This window comes from Hypanus sabinus, chromosome 7 (assembly GCF_030144855.1).
Source record: "Hypanus sabinus isolate sHypSab1 chromosome 7, sHypSab1.hap1, whole genome shotgun sequence".
Lineage (NCBI taxonomy): Eukaryota > Metazoa > Chordata > Chondrichthyes > Myliobatiformes > Dasyatidae > Hypanus > Hypanus sabinus.
The window spans coordinates 56,045,088-56,061,376 of NC_082712.1; the positions used below are offsets into that span (position 1 = coordinate 56,045,088).

The following is a 16,289-nucleotide window of genomic DNA, read 5'->3' on the forward strand; positions in this document are numbered from 1 at the left end:
TACCACTGAAAGAGCCACTTGGACCCGTTTCCCACAGAAAAGAAAACACTGGGAGCCGCAAAACCCGTTTGACATTTAAAATGAAATAACACTGCATACAACGTTTTGTTTTGCCTTTATGCTATGTATAAATAAACTATAATGTGTTGCATTTATGAAATTGATGAACTCCTGCAGAGAAAACGAAATTACATTTCTGCATGCAACAAAAACATTTTGAACTCCGAAAAAAAGACGTTGGGTTGAAGGTTACTTTTAAGTAAAATACTCAACGTCTATTTGAGTCCTTCTTGTATTTATGAAAAACGCCAAACTTAAATTTGCCGCCAGCAGCAAACCAAAAATAACGTCAGCCAGCTGTCAACCTGAAAAATAAAAGGACTATTTCACTGAACAATGAAAACATATGAATATACGTAAAATAATACGCAATTAAAATATTTATCATACTTCTTCAGGTTGACTCACACATGACAATGCAGTCGTATTCAGTAGGGATGGATCGATGCTTAGGGGAGTGACCGGGAAGGATAATGTGTTTTTTACCTCTCTGAACTCACAGAAGCGTTTCCCAAACGATGTTTGCATTGCGATGATTGCAGAATGTAAATACTCCGAATTTATCATGTCGTGACATTGTTTGAACTCTCTCAAATTGGGGAAGTGAGACAATGTGCCTTTCTGTAAATCTCTGGCAAGCAACGTCAACTTGCGCTCGAATGCAAAACATCCTCCAACATGTGCAGGGCTGTACGTCCTTACCCCGTTGAAGAGCTGTGTTCAGCGTGTTCAGGTGCGCTGTCATGTCTACCATGAAGTGTAGCTTTTCCAGCCACTCTGGCTGTTCAGGAAAGTTGAGCCCTTTGCTGCCCAGGAAAGTTTTCACTTCTTCCAGACGCGCGACAAAGCGTTTCAGCACCTCCCCTCTGGACAGCCAGCGATAAAAACACGTTGTAGCGGTTGCTACACGCAGTCAGTAAACTGCAGTCAAAGATAGCTTTATTCGAACTAAACAGCCTTGCTTTTAAGCCTCCCTCAACCCGCCCCCCATGGGCGCGGATGCTGCAAAAGACACGTACTCACAAACCCCCGTAGGCTATCTCCCTTAGCCTGAACGCTGGCTAATTGTGAGCCGGTTCGGATGTGTCAGGAAATGGGTCGCCACAACGTCTTATTTAGATTGTACAAGATCACCATAATCTTCAAATTTAGATTTACATTTCAAAAACTAACAAACTAACATAAAATACATATTAATTAAATACTGACCATGTAGCGGTGTGCTACACGCAGCACTAAAATTACGACACGGAGTCGGTAACTGCAGTCGAAGGAAAAAAACTTTATTCGAAATCTTCAGCCTCACTTTTAAGCCTCCCTCAACCTGCCCCCCCCCCCATGGCGCAGAGGCTCCAAAGCTCTGTGCTCGCAAACCCCCGTAGGCTATCTTATTGTGAGTCGGTTCGGATGTGCCAGGAAAAGGGTCGCCACAACCAATTATTTCCCAAAGCAACAGGGAGCCGCAGCACAGACGTAAAAGAGCCACATGTGGCTCCAGAGCCGCGGGTTGCCGACCCCCGGACTAGACACTGGGGAAAAAGCCAGATAGATTCTATGTGACAGCCTCTCAAACATGCTTTGGATGTATAGTTTAAAAGAAAGACACATTGCATTGGCAATCAACAATCTTAACAGAATCTATACAGATTACAGTTCAAAGTTTTAAGCAAATTCTATTATCAGAATACATATGTGAATCCACATACAACCCTGAGATTCATTTCTCTGCAGGCATACTCAGCAAATCTATAGAATAATAACTTTAGCTATGAACTTTTCCAATGTAAACCTTATTACTCTTCCAGTTCGGTCAAATTATTTGTATCTGAGACACAAGAGGCTGCAGATGCTGGAATCTGGAGCATTGAAGTACCTGCTGGAGGAACTCATTGGCTGGAGTTGTATCTAGTTTATTTTGAGCAACAAACAAATATCTAGTTTAAAAAGGAAACATGAGTGGCTTTGATGCATTGTAAGGAGAATATGTTGGCTTGATGGCACTATGAATGTTAAGAAATAAATATACTTTATTTATATTAGATTTCCGGTGTATATTTTTATGAATATAGTTTATTTTGAAAGGGAAATGTTGTTTCAAAACAGCAACCAAACAACTCCCAACCATGAAGTCCAGGAAAGAACCAGAAAAGAGGAAACAGAAGTGGTTTAGTCACATTGTAGGAGAGCATATCAAGTTGGTGAAAATAGAGTAAGTGGTGTGCTGATTGTGCTTAATGTGCATATATTATGAAATTTATAAAAATAACTAAACGTAAATGTTTACTTACCTATACATGTCCCTCCCATGAACTTGCTTCTATGTGGATATTATATCTGATTACAGCTCATTTGCTTGATGGCCTGACAGTCAGTGCTGGGGTTTGAGGATGGCGTGTTTCGTTTCAGTTCTCTGGGTCGTCTGGGATGGCTTATGAGGCCAATTTAGAACCCATTGACTTTGCTACAAGGGGTATAAAATGTGGTGGAAAGTGCAAATTCAAGTTCAAATTCAATAATCATTCAGCCATATATGAATACCCATGGACACAGCCAGAGGAAGAGGAGCTCCTCCAAGGCCAAGGCGGACCAACAGTCACACACAGCACAAGATACAATCACAAACAATCACACAAAAAGTATATGACTCTCGGCCAAGTCCGCGAATGTTGCCGACAAGAGCAAGCTTGCAGCAGTCTGCAGATGAACACAATCCAGCAAACGTCCGAGCGCAGCAGCAATGGTCGGGGCCAGACCCCAATCCACACCACACCTCATCTGGCATGGATGAGTGACATTGTTCGAATCTTTTTCCCCAAGGCAGTCTTGAGAACATCCCTGAAGTATTCTTTTTATCCTTCTGAATGAGCAAGTCCAGGAAGAACAGAAGTTCCTTCTACCCTGTCAACTTTATACATCACTGTGATGGGAGCTGGAATGAAGTAAACTTGTATTTTCATAAATAGATTGCTGTGCACTAGAACACGCAGTTAGGAGATGATACAGTCCACATGTTCAGTTCACAAAGCTCCACATGTGCACAAGGCCTCTATGTTGTAAAACTTCCATATGAATGGCGTCAAAGTAAGACTCACCCCTAAAATTGGCTAGGCTGCACCACTACTGAGTGCCTGCCTTTATCATTTTGGAAAGGTAGATAGTCTAGTTGGCACCAAGAGTAGACAACATCGTGAACAACTGGTAGAACTGCTGCCTCACTCTGAGACAAAGGTTCAATTCCAACTTCCAGTGCTGTCCTTCTGGAGTTTGCCTGTTCTCTCTGTGTTGTGAAGACTTCCCATGTGGGAAGGTTTCCTCCCACATCCTACAAACTCTTAGGTTTATAGGTTAATTGACCATATCCCTTGTCTGAAGGCTTTGGAATAAGGCCAATTGCCACCTGATCAGCACTAGGATTTCCAATCACAATTCCCACTGAAGTACTTTGACAGCCAAACTTTGAAGCTAAGCTGACTTGTAATAAATAATCTTTTAAAATGTCACTAACTTTAACAAGAATTTAATAGCAATAGAAATAAATCACACTGTGGAAAATTCTAAAAAAAATTAAAAATAAAATTATAAAAACAAGAATATGTTCAAATTAACCGTTTCTTTAAGTAATTCACGTGAATCTTTCTTTGTTGATCTACAGCCAGTCTTCTCCATTGAAACATATGGAGTTGTTCAAAGAGCACAGTTGTCTAACCTGGCCAAGGTTCAATGGGCAGATTGTCCCAGCATAATTTCAGGAATTTGTTGCCATGTCGGTGGAATCTGTGCAGAGTGTAAAATCCAAGGCCAATCAGTAAATTGTTAGTGATGATTGAAAATTGAGGCCATTAATGCTGGAAACAGAAAGTTGTAAAGGAAGTGAACATAAAAGAGGTTTTTACTTTTAAAAGAAAGTCTAAATATAGTGACGGAACTTTTACAGTCATTGGAAAAAGGCTCTGTAGATATTTTTGACAGTATGAATCCTTTGCTCTGAGAGTAATTCTAAATATTACATTGGCAGATGGAATTTAATGCTGAAATGTGTGAGGTGTTTCACTTGGGAGGACAAACCATAGTAGAAATTAGACAGTGAATAGTTTGGTAAAGTGCACTGTGGTAGAACAGAGGGAATACAGATCCATTAATTCCTTGAAAAAAGCATCACAGGTAGATAGGGCCATAAAGAGAGCTTTTTGCACATTGGCCTTCATAAATTGAAGTACTTGCACAGGAGTTAAGATGTAATGTTGAAGTTGTATAAAAAGTTGGTGAGGCCTAACTTGGAGTATTTGGCTCTCCTACCTACAGGAAAGATTTCAATAAGATTGAAAGAGTGCAGAGAAAATTTACAAGGACGCTAGTGGGATTTGAGGACAGGTTACAGGGAAAGGTTGAATAGTTTTGGGATTTTATTACCAGCAGTATGGGAGAATGAGGGGAGATTTGATAGAGATATACAAAATTATGAGGGGTATCGATATGGTAAATGCAAGAAGCTTTTTGCTACTGAGGTTGAATGAGACCAGAACAAGAGGATATAAGTTGGAAGGTGATGGTGAAATATTTAAAGGGAATCTGGGGGTGGGGGGCAGACTTCTTCACTCAGATGTGGTGCAAGTGTGGACAATCTGCCAACAGAAAGGGAGGATGCTGGATTGATTTCAATATTTAAGAGAGATTTGGATATGTACATGCATGGGAGGAGTATGGAGGGCTATGATCCTGATGTGGGTTGATGGGAGTAGGTTGAATAACAGTTTGGTAGAGACCAGATAGGCCGATGGGCCTGTTTCTGTGCCTGAGTGCTATATGGCTCTAAGAATTTATTCATCACATGTACATTGAAACATGGTGTTTGCGTCAATAACCCACGCAGCCTGAATCTGTGCCATGCTTCTGGTGCCAACATAGCTTGCTGACAACTTACTAACCGTAACCCCATGTGTCCTTGGATTGTGAGAGCAAACTGGAGCACCTGGAGGAAACCAGCGTGGTAACAGAGAAAACATACAATCTCCAAGTTCCACACGGTAGGCTTATTCAGAAAGTCAGAAGGCATGGGATCCAGGAAAGTTTGGCCAGATGGATTCAGAATTGGCTTGCCTGCAGAAGGCAGAGGGTCGTGGTGGAGGGAGTACATTCAGATTGGAGGGTTGTGACTAGTGGTGTCCCACAAGGATCTGTTCTGGGACCTCTACTTTTCTTGATTTTTATTAATGACATGGATGTCGGGGTAGAAGGGTGGGTTGGCAAGTTTGCAGATGACACAAAGGTTGGTGGTGTTGTGGATAGTGTAGAGGATTGTCGAAGATTGCAGAGAGACATTGATAGGATGCAGAAGTGGGCTGAGAAGTGGCAGGTGGAGTTAACCCAGAGAAGTGTGAGGTGGTATACTTTAGAAGGACAAACTCCAAGGCAGAGTACAAAGTAAATGGCAGGATACTTGGTAGTGTGGAGGAGCACAGGGATCTGGGGGTATGTGTCCATAGATCCCTGAAAGTTGCCTCACAGGTAGATAGGGTAGTTAAGAAAGCTTATGGGGTGTTAGCTTTCATAAGTCGAGGGATAGAGTTTAAGAGATGCCATGTAATGATGCAGCTCTATAAAACTCTAGTTAGGCCACACTTGGAGTACTGTGTCCAGTTCTGGTCGCCTCACTATAGGAAGGATGTGGAAGCATTGGAAAGGGTACAGAGGAGATTTACCAGGATGCTGCCTGGTTTAGAGAGTATAGATTATGATCAGAGATTAAGGGAGCTAGGGCTTTACTCTTTGGAGAGAAGGAGGATGAGAGGAGACATGATAGAGGTGTACAAGATATTAAGAGGAATAGACAGCGTGGACAGCCAGCGCCTCTTCCCCAGGGCACCACTACTCAGTACAAGAGGACATGGTTCTAAGTTAAGGGGAGGGAAGTTCAAGGGGGATATTAGAGGAAGATTTTTCACTCAGAGAGTTGCTGGTGCGTGGAATGCACTACCTGGGTCAGTGGTGGAGGCAGATACACTAGTGAAGTTTAAGAGACTGCTAGACAGGTATATGGAGGAATTTAAGGTGGGGGTTATATGGGAGGCAGGGTTTGAAGGTCGGCACAACATTGTGGGCCAAAGGGCCTGTAATGTGCTGTACTATTCTATGTTCTATGTTCCATATAGACAGCAGCTGGAATTGAACCCCAATCTCCCTATTGCTGGCACTGTAAAGCATTACTCTAACTGCTATGCTACTGTACCATTGCAATACAATCATAATGGTGCAATTCAGATTCTGGCCCTATTCAATACTGCACAACATAGTGGTGTTTTGCATCGGATAAATGACTGCAGACCCTTTGCTCTGTGTGGAACTTCACAGCCCTGCCCCAGGAAGGAGGGATGTGTAAGAATAAGATTCATTTTCTCACTTAATCACAGTAGTGAGACAGGATTTCTGATGGGAAATGATACCTATATACACCTACATTCAGATACAGTTCATACTTTTAAGGGGCATTTAAGTGAATACTTAAAGAGGCAAGGCATAGAAGCATAGACATGGCTCAAAAATAGGATGAGTGTAAATGGGCTATGGTGTTGAGGTGGAGATGGTTGAGAGCTTCAAGTTCTTCAGCTGCTTAGGCATTGTCCGAGACAGCGTACCAGCACCTCTACTTCATCAGAAAGCTGAGGAAATTTGACATGTCCCCTGTGCCAGTGACCCTCTCCAGTCTTTAGAGATACAGCATAGAAAGCATCCTATCAAGATGCACCGCAGATTAAAGCGGCAACTGCTCGAATCAAGTCTGCAAGAAATTGCAGAGTTTTGCCACTCTATCATGTAAATTAGACTCCCCTCCATAGAATCCATGGAGTATTATCTACACTAGTGGTCACCACCCTTTTTAAGGCCAAGATCCCCTACCTCGGCCTTAGTGAAAGGCAAGATCGACCCCAAATCAATTAGTCAGACGCATGCACACTGGGCAGAAAAGACCGGAAGTAAAGCCCCACAACCTGGAAGTAGAAATATTGTATGTACACCAGGGGTCACCACCAGTTTTTGCACCGCGGACCGGTTTAATATCGACAATATTCTTGTGGTCCGGCGGATGGGTTGGGACGGGTGTTAAGCATGACTGGAATACAGTGATACTCAAAGCAGGTTCCTTATGTCCAGTCTATTCCGCAATTTAGTTTACGTGGCTATCAGCACTTGATTCTGCCCCACTTGCTCACATTTTTTCCGCTGAAAAAACTCAGTGGGTTTGTCTTTAAGAGCAGGGTGCTTGGACTCAGAGTGCCGAAGCAGTTTTGAGGGCTTCATTGCCTCATTAGACAGCTTCCGGGCCTGAACTCCGGCCACCTGCCTGCCTGCCGCCAAACACCTTGGCCAGGTGCGGCTGGTAGTGGGTGGGGTGAGACGGTCAGAGGTCCCCATGCCGGGGCCGCAGCAGTCCCCATCCGGAGAGAGCAACCGACTGAGCAAGGAATGCGACAGGCCGCACGCCCGCCCACCCCCCGTCGTAGGATCTATCAGCCGATAAAAGTTTGGCTCAAGGGATGACTTTTAGAAGATCGCAGCAAGGTAGCTGCTCTGCTACCTATGAAACCCTGAGCCCGAATTAGTTCGTCTCTGAATATTTTAGCACTGGGTTCCCCACGAACGTTTCGGTGTGCTAACTAGGTACAGAGGCGGCACCCATCTGTCCGTGCTCCAGGCCACTAGCAATGGCGTTTCCCGCTGGCTGTGCGAGGCCAACCAGTGATCCCTGCCGCCTGATGACCTCACGTGCATTCAAGTTCAACAGTGGGCATGACAGGGAATGAGGAAAGGTGCAGCTGACTCATATCAACAAATCATATCACTTCCTCGCGGCCCGGTGATTGGGGACCACTCAGTACACTGTATAGTGGATGATGGGGGAGCTACACGCATGCGCACTGGGCAGAACGAACGGAACTAAAACCCCGAACCCGGAAACAATCTCTCAACAGTATTTGTGTATTTATTTTTCTTTTTTTTTCAGTATCTACTGGGAAAGTCTCAAAGATCAACCAGTCAATCGTGATCAACGGGTTGGCCACCACTAATCTGCACTCTTCCATCCTGAAGAAGGGTCTCAGTCCAAAACATTAACTATCTATTCATTTCCATAGATGTTACCTGACCTGCTGAGTTCCTCCAGCAGTTGTGTGTGTTGCTTTGGATTTCTAGCATCTAACTAATGTATTAATTAGTTCTACCCATATAACAAATTAGCCTCCCAAGCTGTGATGTACTTATGTTCAGAATGATCTGTCTGTCTGGAACAAAAACAGAAGCTTCACACTGTAACTCAGTGACAACAATAAACCAATTACCAGATTGCATGGATATAGTGGGCTGAAGGACTTGTTTCTATGCTGTACAATTCTAATACTCCAAACGCTTTATCACACACGAAAGCAGCCCAACACAAGTAGAGTCACAAGTGTGTGGGATGGTTCTGTCTAATCTTCTTGATGACTTTCATTCCAAGTTTTCCTTATGAAATTCCAACTGCTAAAACATTTCTGCCAGTCATTGGCTTGGAATCTTAACTCAATTTTAACTAGATATATGTAGGCCCTGAAGATACATGAGCTTTTCTTTCTGGTAAGCAGTAGTCTGCTTCTGTTTAATTAAGGCAGATGAGCAAGTATTTTAAGAACAGGAACTGGATGGATCCCCAAGGATTTCAGATAATTAATTGTTGTTGGCATGTAATAAATGTATTCCTGTAGCAACAGCTGAGAGCAGATGTGCCATTAAAGATGGAGTTCCACTATCATTATCTCTTTTAAAACATCAAACATTTACAGAAGATCATCATTAACTCTGATAGTCTTGTTTAAATTCAGTTTCCTGAGTTTGGTTTTGCCTCTTTAATGTTTCATATATACTTTTGGTTGAAATTCTGCAGGGATTTGACTGGATTCCTGCTCTGAACTTCAGAGAGGCATTGGCCAACACTCCCTAGCGTGTAGTCAGAAGCCATTTCCATCATTTCTCCAGTGTTTTGCTTTTAATTTCATTGAAATTGACTGAGGGATTTAATTCGGTGGGTCCAGGAGAGAATACAAAGGATATTGGGCAACAAGGAGTTTAGTTTATTTATAAAACACTTAGTTGAACTTCTACTTGAATTATAATGATCAAAGCAAACAATAATCCCAGAAGTATTGCAGGCTCCTTTTCCACAATGTGAATGCATACATTTTATGAGGAATTGTTCTGCATAGATTAAAATGCTGGACAATGGCTATTACTCAAGACACAATGGGAAAAGCAACATGTTTCCTCTTACTAAATATACCTTGTTGAAATCTGGTGGAATGGTACCAGAACAACAAATTCTCACTCACCAGCAGCAAAACTTGATTATCGACAACAGATGGAAAAAGGCATAAGTCTATGAGCCAGTTCTCATTAGGGGAATGGAGGAGGAGAGGATCAGTCATTGATGTTTCTGAGAATCTGTCCTGGGATCAGCATGTAAGTATCATCACAAAGAAGATATGACAGTGCCTCTACTTTCTCAGAAGTTTGTGTAGATTTGGTATGTCACCAAAAGCTTTGACAAACTTCTACAGAGTGGAGAATATCCTAACCAGTGCCCAGAAATGGAAAAGGCTACAGATAGTGGTGAATATAGCCCAACCCATCACAGGCAAACTGTCCCCTTCTACTTACCGCCATAACAAAGTAGCATTTATCATCAAAGTCCCCTACCATCAAGACTATGCCCTCTTCTCACTTCTGCTATCAGGGAGGCAGTACAGAAGCCCCAGGCTCCACACCAACAGCTTCAGGAACAGTTATTACCCTACAACCATCAGGCTCCTGAATTGGTGTGGACAGTTTTATTCACCACTACCCCGAATTGATTGTATGACCTTCAATTCTCTTTCAAGAACTATTTCCAGCTTATGTTCTCACTATTATTTTTATTTGAACAGTTTGTCTTCTTTTGCATATAGGTTGCTTGTCATTCTTCATTATGTATAGATTTTCATTAAATACTACTATATGCCTGCAAGAAATTGAATCTCAAGTAGTATATGGTAACATATACATACGTTGATAATACATTTAATTTGAACTTTAAACATTGTTATTTAATACAAGAAATAGCCATCAAATGACCTGTCAGTCTTGTATTGCTCCCAGTATTTGCCTCAACTGATCACAACCTACTGTAAGCTATTTTTCTCCCAAGCCCCTCTTTAAACCCCATGGCTTTAAACCACTAAAAAACTTCCACAAAAACTATTGGGCCTTCTTCACTCCCACCATCACTTAAACCTTCTACACACATCAGAACCTTCCTCTCCTCAAATCTGTGATCACCTATGATCATCAACCTTGGCAATGATATCTATTACCTCCATGAGGAGAAACATAAGCTGTTTGATGGAGACACAAAAGATTACAGGTGCTATAGTCTGGAACAATCATGAACAGCAGGTGGAACTCAGCAGGTCGGGAAGCAGTTGGGATGTGAAGAAGGGATGATTAATGGTTCAAGTTGAGACCCTGCATCATCAGGACTGAAAGAGGACGCTTGGTCCCTTTGTGTAGGGTCTCAGCCCAAGATACTAACCATCCTTCCACCTCCATAAGTGCTGCCTGACCTGCTGAATTATAGAATCATAGAGAAATAAACCATGGAAACAGGCCCACTGGTCCAAATTGTCCATGGCGAACATAATGCCCATCAAAGATAGTCCTATTTGTCCGCATTTTCCCATGTTCCTCTAAATCTTTTCTATCCGTGTCTTTTAACTGTCAATTATTGTACTTGCATCAACTAATTTCTATAACAGCTCATTCCATATATAACCACCTTTTGTGGGAAAAGTTGCCTCCCAAGCCATTTTTTAATGTTTTGCTTCTCCACATAAATCTCGTTCCCCTTCCCTGGGAAGAAAAGACTTTATGCATTCACACGATCTGTATCCTTCATGATTTTATATACCCCTTCAAGGTCAACCCTCAATCTCCGATGTCCCAAGGAATAATACCTAGTCTATCCAAGCTCTCCCGACAACTCAGTCCCTTGAGTCCTGGCAGCATCCTTGTAAATATACTCTGCACTCTTTACAGCTTAATAGTTATGCGAGCTCTCTTGTGTAATTCCATCATTCATCTTCAAGGCTAGATACTTGCACTGGTCTTCCTAGCCCCTGTATCACAGGAGGTCTCTTCAACTTCCCCCAATACTACCAGACTAGTGAACCAATCACTCCTTCAGGTCAGCCAGTTTATTGTCATGTGCACAAGTATGGCAATGTGCAGTATAAAGAAAACTTGTTTGCAGCAACAGCACAGGTACAAAGGTGTAGACAACACACAGAAGGAGACTGTCATAAAGAAAACACTCCAGTGGCTCTATGTTAGTCTTGGAGACTCTGTGTGTCACCATGTTCCTATGGATGTATGATGGACTGTTTGTATCACAGCCTAGTATGAAGCCTCCAATGCACAGAATTGCAAGAAGCTGCAGAGCGATATAGGCTCATCCAGCTCCATCACACGCACAATCCTCCCCAGCACTGAGGACATCTCAAAAAGGTGGTGCCTCAAGAAGACAGCATCCATCGCTAAGGACCCTCATGCAAGCAAGGACCGTCATTGCTCCCAGGCAGTGTCCTTAGTGCCATGGAGCACTACAGCACAGGGTGAGCCCTTCGGCCCATCTTGACTGTGCCAAACTATTTATCTGCCTAGCTCATCGGCCTGCACCAGGATCATAGCCTCCATACCTCTCCCATCCATGTGCCTATCCAAATCTCTCTTAAATATTGAAATCAAACTCGCAACCACCACCACAGCTGACAGCTCATTTCACACTCTCACCATCCTCTGAGTGAAGAAATTCCATTTCATGTTCACCTTAAGCACATCTCCTTTTACCCTTAACTCATGACCTCTAGTTCTAGTATCTCCTAATCTCAGTGGAAAAAGCCTGCTTGCATTTACCCTATCTATACGCCTCATAATTTTGTATACTTTTATCAAATCTTGCCTCATTCTTCTGTGTTCTAGGGAATAAAATCCTAACCTGTTCAACCTTTCCCTATTATTCAGGTCCTCAAATCCTGGAAACAGTCTCGTAAATTTTCTCTGCACTCCTTCAATCGTACTGACATCTTCATGTAGGTGACCAAAGTTGCACATAATATGCAAAGTTAAACATCAACAGAACATCCCAACTCCTGTGCTCAATGTTTTGATTTCTGAAGGCTAATATGCCAGAAGATATCTTTATGACTCTATCTACCTGTGACACCACTTTCAAGGAAATACGGATCTGTGTTCCCAGATCCCTGTCCTACCACACTCCTCAGTGCCAATTTACTCCCTCATTTTGAATGCCAAGCAACTGAAACTTCCTGACCAACCTCCCACGTGGGACCTTATGCTAAAGTCCATGTAGACAATGTCCACTGCTTTGCTTTCATCAGCCTTCCTGGAAACTTCCTCAAAAACACTTTAAGATTGGTTAAACATGACCTTCCACGCACAAAGCCATGCTAACTTTCCTAGTCAATCCCTGTCTATCCAAATACTTTTTATCCAGTCCCTTAGAATACCTTCCAGTAATTTACCCACTACTGATGTCAGGCACAACAGCCTATAATTTCCTGGCTTATTCTTAGAGCCCTTCTTAAACAATGGAAAAACATTAGGTGTCCTCCAATCCGCCAGCACCTCACCCATGCCTAAGGATGTTTTAACTGTTTCTGTTCGCATTCCTTTAATTTGTGCACTAGCCTCCCAAAGGGTCCCAGGGAACACCTTGTCACAGCCTGGGGATTTATCCACCCTAATTTTCCTCAAGACAGCAAATCCCACTTCCTCTGTAATTTGTATAGGGTCCATGACCTCACTACTGCTTTGCCTCACTTCTATAGACACTGTGTCCATCTCTCGAGTAAATACAGATACAAAAAATACATTTAAGATCTGCTCTATCTCTTTCAACTCTATGCATGGGTAACCACTTTCATCTTCCAGAGGACCAGTCTTGGTCCTTGCTGTCCTTTTGCTCTTAATAATTTTGTGATTCTTCTTCAAGAGGTTCAAAGATTAATTTTATTATCGAAGTATGTATGCGGAATACAACTCTGAAATTTGTCTTCTCCAGATAGCCATAAAATACAGTAAACCATAGAAGTTGAAAGAAAGACATCAATTCTGCATGCCTCAGTATGAAAAAAAGAAACAAAAACTTTCAAACTCCAAACACCTCCAACCTGTCCCTCACACAAAACTAACAAATTACCCAAACCCCCAGCCTGCCAATTGGCAACGCAAAAGCATGGGCAAGAACATGAAAAAAACATAGAATTGAAGGAGGCCAACATGAACGGCAGCCCAATCCATAAATCTCAGAATTCCGATAACATCTCAGAGAACAGTGGGACCCTGAAATCTCTCCAAGAGCACCGGGAGATCAGGGAAGAGACACAAACCAATGGCCACTCCAAGGGAAACGTCTTGAAGTAACGGCTCCTTCATGGACAGTGACAAGATCACTGAGGGAAGCGAATCAAACCAGCGGCCTCTCCGAGGGCAAGGACTCAAACCAGCTGGTTTACCTTGTTTCCTCGAGCAACCTCATTCCATCTTCAAGCTGTTCTTATTTCCTTCTTACGTGTTCTCTTGCATTTCTTATACTTCTCAGGTACCTCATTTGTTCCATCCTGCCCATACCTGTTACGCACTTGTTTCTTTTTCCTAACCAGAACCTGAATATCTCTCGAAAACCAAGGTTCCCTGAACCTGTTATCTTTGCCTTTTATTCTGACGGGAGCATGCAGACCCTGTATTCTCAAAATTCACATTTGAATGCTTCCCACTTTCCCAGTACACCTTTGCCAGAAAACTGCCTGCCCCAAACAAAATTAGCTTTTCTGCTATTTAGAATCTCAACCTCCCACTGAAGAACCTTATAAGCCTCTTTTGAGCACTCTCCAGTTACTTTTTGATAATGGGAAAACTATTTGCAGAAATTGGGTCAAGTCTAAAACCTAATGCCATAACATCTGAGTCCACCATTCCTTAATAACTTTGGCTGTGCTGTTTAACAATTTTTTTTATCAGCACCACCACTGCCACCTGCTTCAGCATGGTAGCATATTGGTTACCTGATGTTGTTACAGCTCGGGGCATAAGAGTTTGACTCTGACCTCACCTGTACATCCTCCCAGTGAAATGCATGGGTTTCCTCCAAATCCTTTGGTTCCTTCTCACAGTCCAAAGACCTACCAGTTGGTAGGTGAAATGGTCATTGTAAATTGTCCCATGATCAGGCCAGGGTTAAATCAGGGGTTGTTGAGCAGTACGGCTCGAAGGGCCAGAACCGCTTGTTCTGTATTGCATCCCAATAGATAGAATAAGTAAATACTCCTCTGCTTTTAGTGATACAGGCTGACTTTAAGCAGCTCAGGGTAAAAGGCATCAACTCCTCGGAGCGTCAGCCTCCTGCTAGTACAGCCAGTCAGGCTGGGCATTGAAGGGAGTGTTCAGCACCAAGCTGCCGTGCTGCCTGCATTGTAATCAATGGAGGGTGTTAATCATGTCTCGCAAGCCCGCCAACCCCCCCACTTCCTCAACTCCCACATCAGTCCCAGGGGCTATCAGATTTAACCCCCAGCTGCAGACCAATCACTCTTATTTGTACATAAAACTATATACATATAGCTTTTAACTTTATCCAAATTACACTACAGTACACAGTTGTATTCCTCAGTGACAGATTTACAGTATGTCCCACCAAACCAACGAAGAAAGCACTTCAATTGAAAACAACACAAGTGCTACTTATTGTGACATGGGTAACTACTTAAAATACCTTCAGTACACACACCATCGAAAAAGCAGTTGATTAAATACTTGTCATTCAGCTCACTCGGAAAGCAGCTATTAAAAGAACCTTCAGTCTTTCAAAAGGATTCCTACAGATTATGTTAAAAAACTCACAACCACAACAAACAACGACTGATTGGTTTCAGAATAAGTACTGCTGAAAAAAAATAATACTCGTCCATCCCATGATATTACTTAGCTCCCTTGTTGGTTTTAATCTTAGTGATACAGCATATCTTTTGTCATCCAACTTAAAAACAAACTTTTATTAGTGAATGTTATTCAAGATTTTTACCTGTTACAAAAGTTCTTCTGTATGTGCTTCCTCTCCAGGCCACTTCAGATTTTGCAGTGTGCATATGCCAAATGGCAAATTGAAGCTCTTTTACATAGTGTTGCTTATCAGAATGCCTTGTGGCTGAGAGTAAGAACTGTGTGGGGCCTCCCTTAAGAGGTCCCTGGTTTAAAAAGCTCATGTAACCGGAAAGGAGTGAAGATAAACAGCAAAACTGCAGATCAAAGCACCTCCCAGCTTTGTGCATTCAGAACTATGACAACACCTTCATGGTTTTACATCAGGGTGGTAGTAGGGAGAGTCACTGCTTTTCATCTGATTAACGAAGCAATGTAGAGCGGGTTTATGGGTCGTGAAGAACAGACAGCATAACTGAGACAGCTGTGTTTTGTATATTTTGTAAAGATTACCACTTTGTTTGGTCTATGTCAGAATTCCATTGTACAAACTTTTTAGCACTTTCACCAGCATGCAGGTCACAAAGTATTTAGATCTTTCTTTGCTTTTTGTACTTTTTAAGATCAATATTATTATTGGAGTCAGCTGCTACAATTATCACCATACTTCTGCCTTTCTTGTCCCACCATCTTCCCAAAATACATTTAAATTTTAATTAATTTCCAATTAAATCCTTCTGATAAAAGTCATTATTAGAATGTTTTTTTTCCATTTACAATCCATTTCACATCATTGCATATCAATCTAAGTGAATGAGCCCTTACTATGGATGCGAATCGCAATGTACAACGGCCATGTTCCCTTTCATTGTGATGCTGGGTTTGTGCCAGGTTTGTGTTACTTGCCCACAGAAATTAATTCTGCACGCAGCTATTGCCACTCATCCTCTTCATTGGCTGCGCACATCAGCAGGAGACCTTGCATCATAAGTAACACACCACTTAAAGCTAGCCTGCACTATTTAAAGTTGGTCTGCATTTCCTAAGGAGAGGTGCGGATATGGGACCTCTGTGGTCGAATGTTGGATGTCAGATGTCAGACCGGCAGAGACTGGATGAAGGCAACACTCAGGTCAGTGAGTTGTCAGCGGATTCTGGAGATGGAGTTTTGT

At 42.4% G+C, this 16,289-nt stretch overlaps 1 protein-coding gene across 8 annotated transcripts in view; it reads right to left on the reverse strand.

The window, feature by feature from the left end:
• Positions 1-15,969, reverse strand: part of frem1a (Fras1 related extracellular matrix 1a) — a 189,282-nt gene extending 173,313 nt beyond the window's left edge. For 2 of the 8 annotated variants that reach the window (XM_059974686.1, XM_059974685.1), the window contains exon 1: positions 15,221-15,585. The gene's annotated coding sequence lies outside the window, so the exon portion shown is untranslated. Of the gene's footprint in view, positions 1-14,251; positions 14,271-15,220 lie in introns of those variants that run through there. The other 6 variants (XR_009513126.1, XR_009513127.1, XM_059974688.1 and 3 more) reach the window with 6 other exon arrangements.
• Positions 15,970-16,289: the final 320 nt, after the last annotated feature.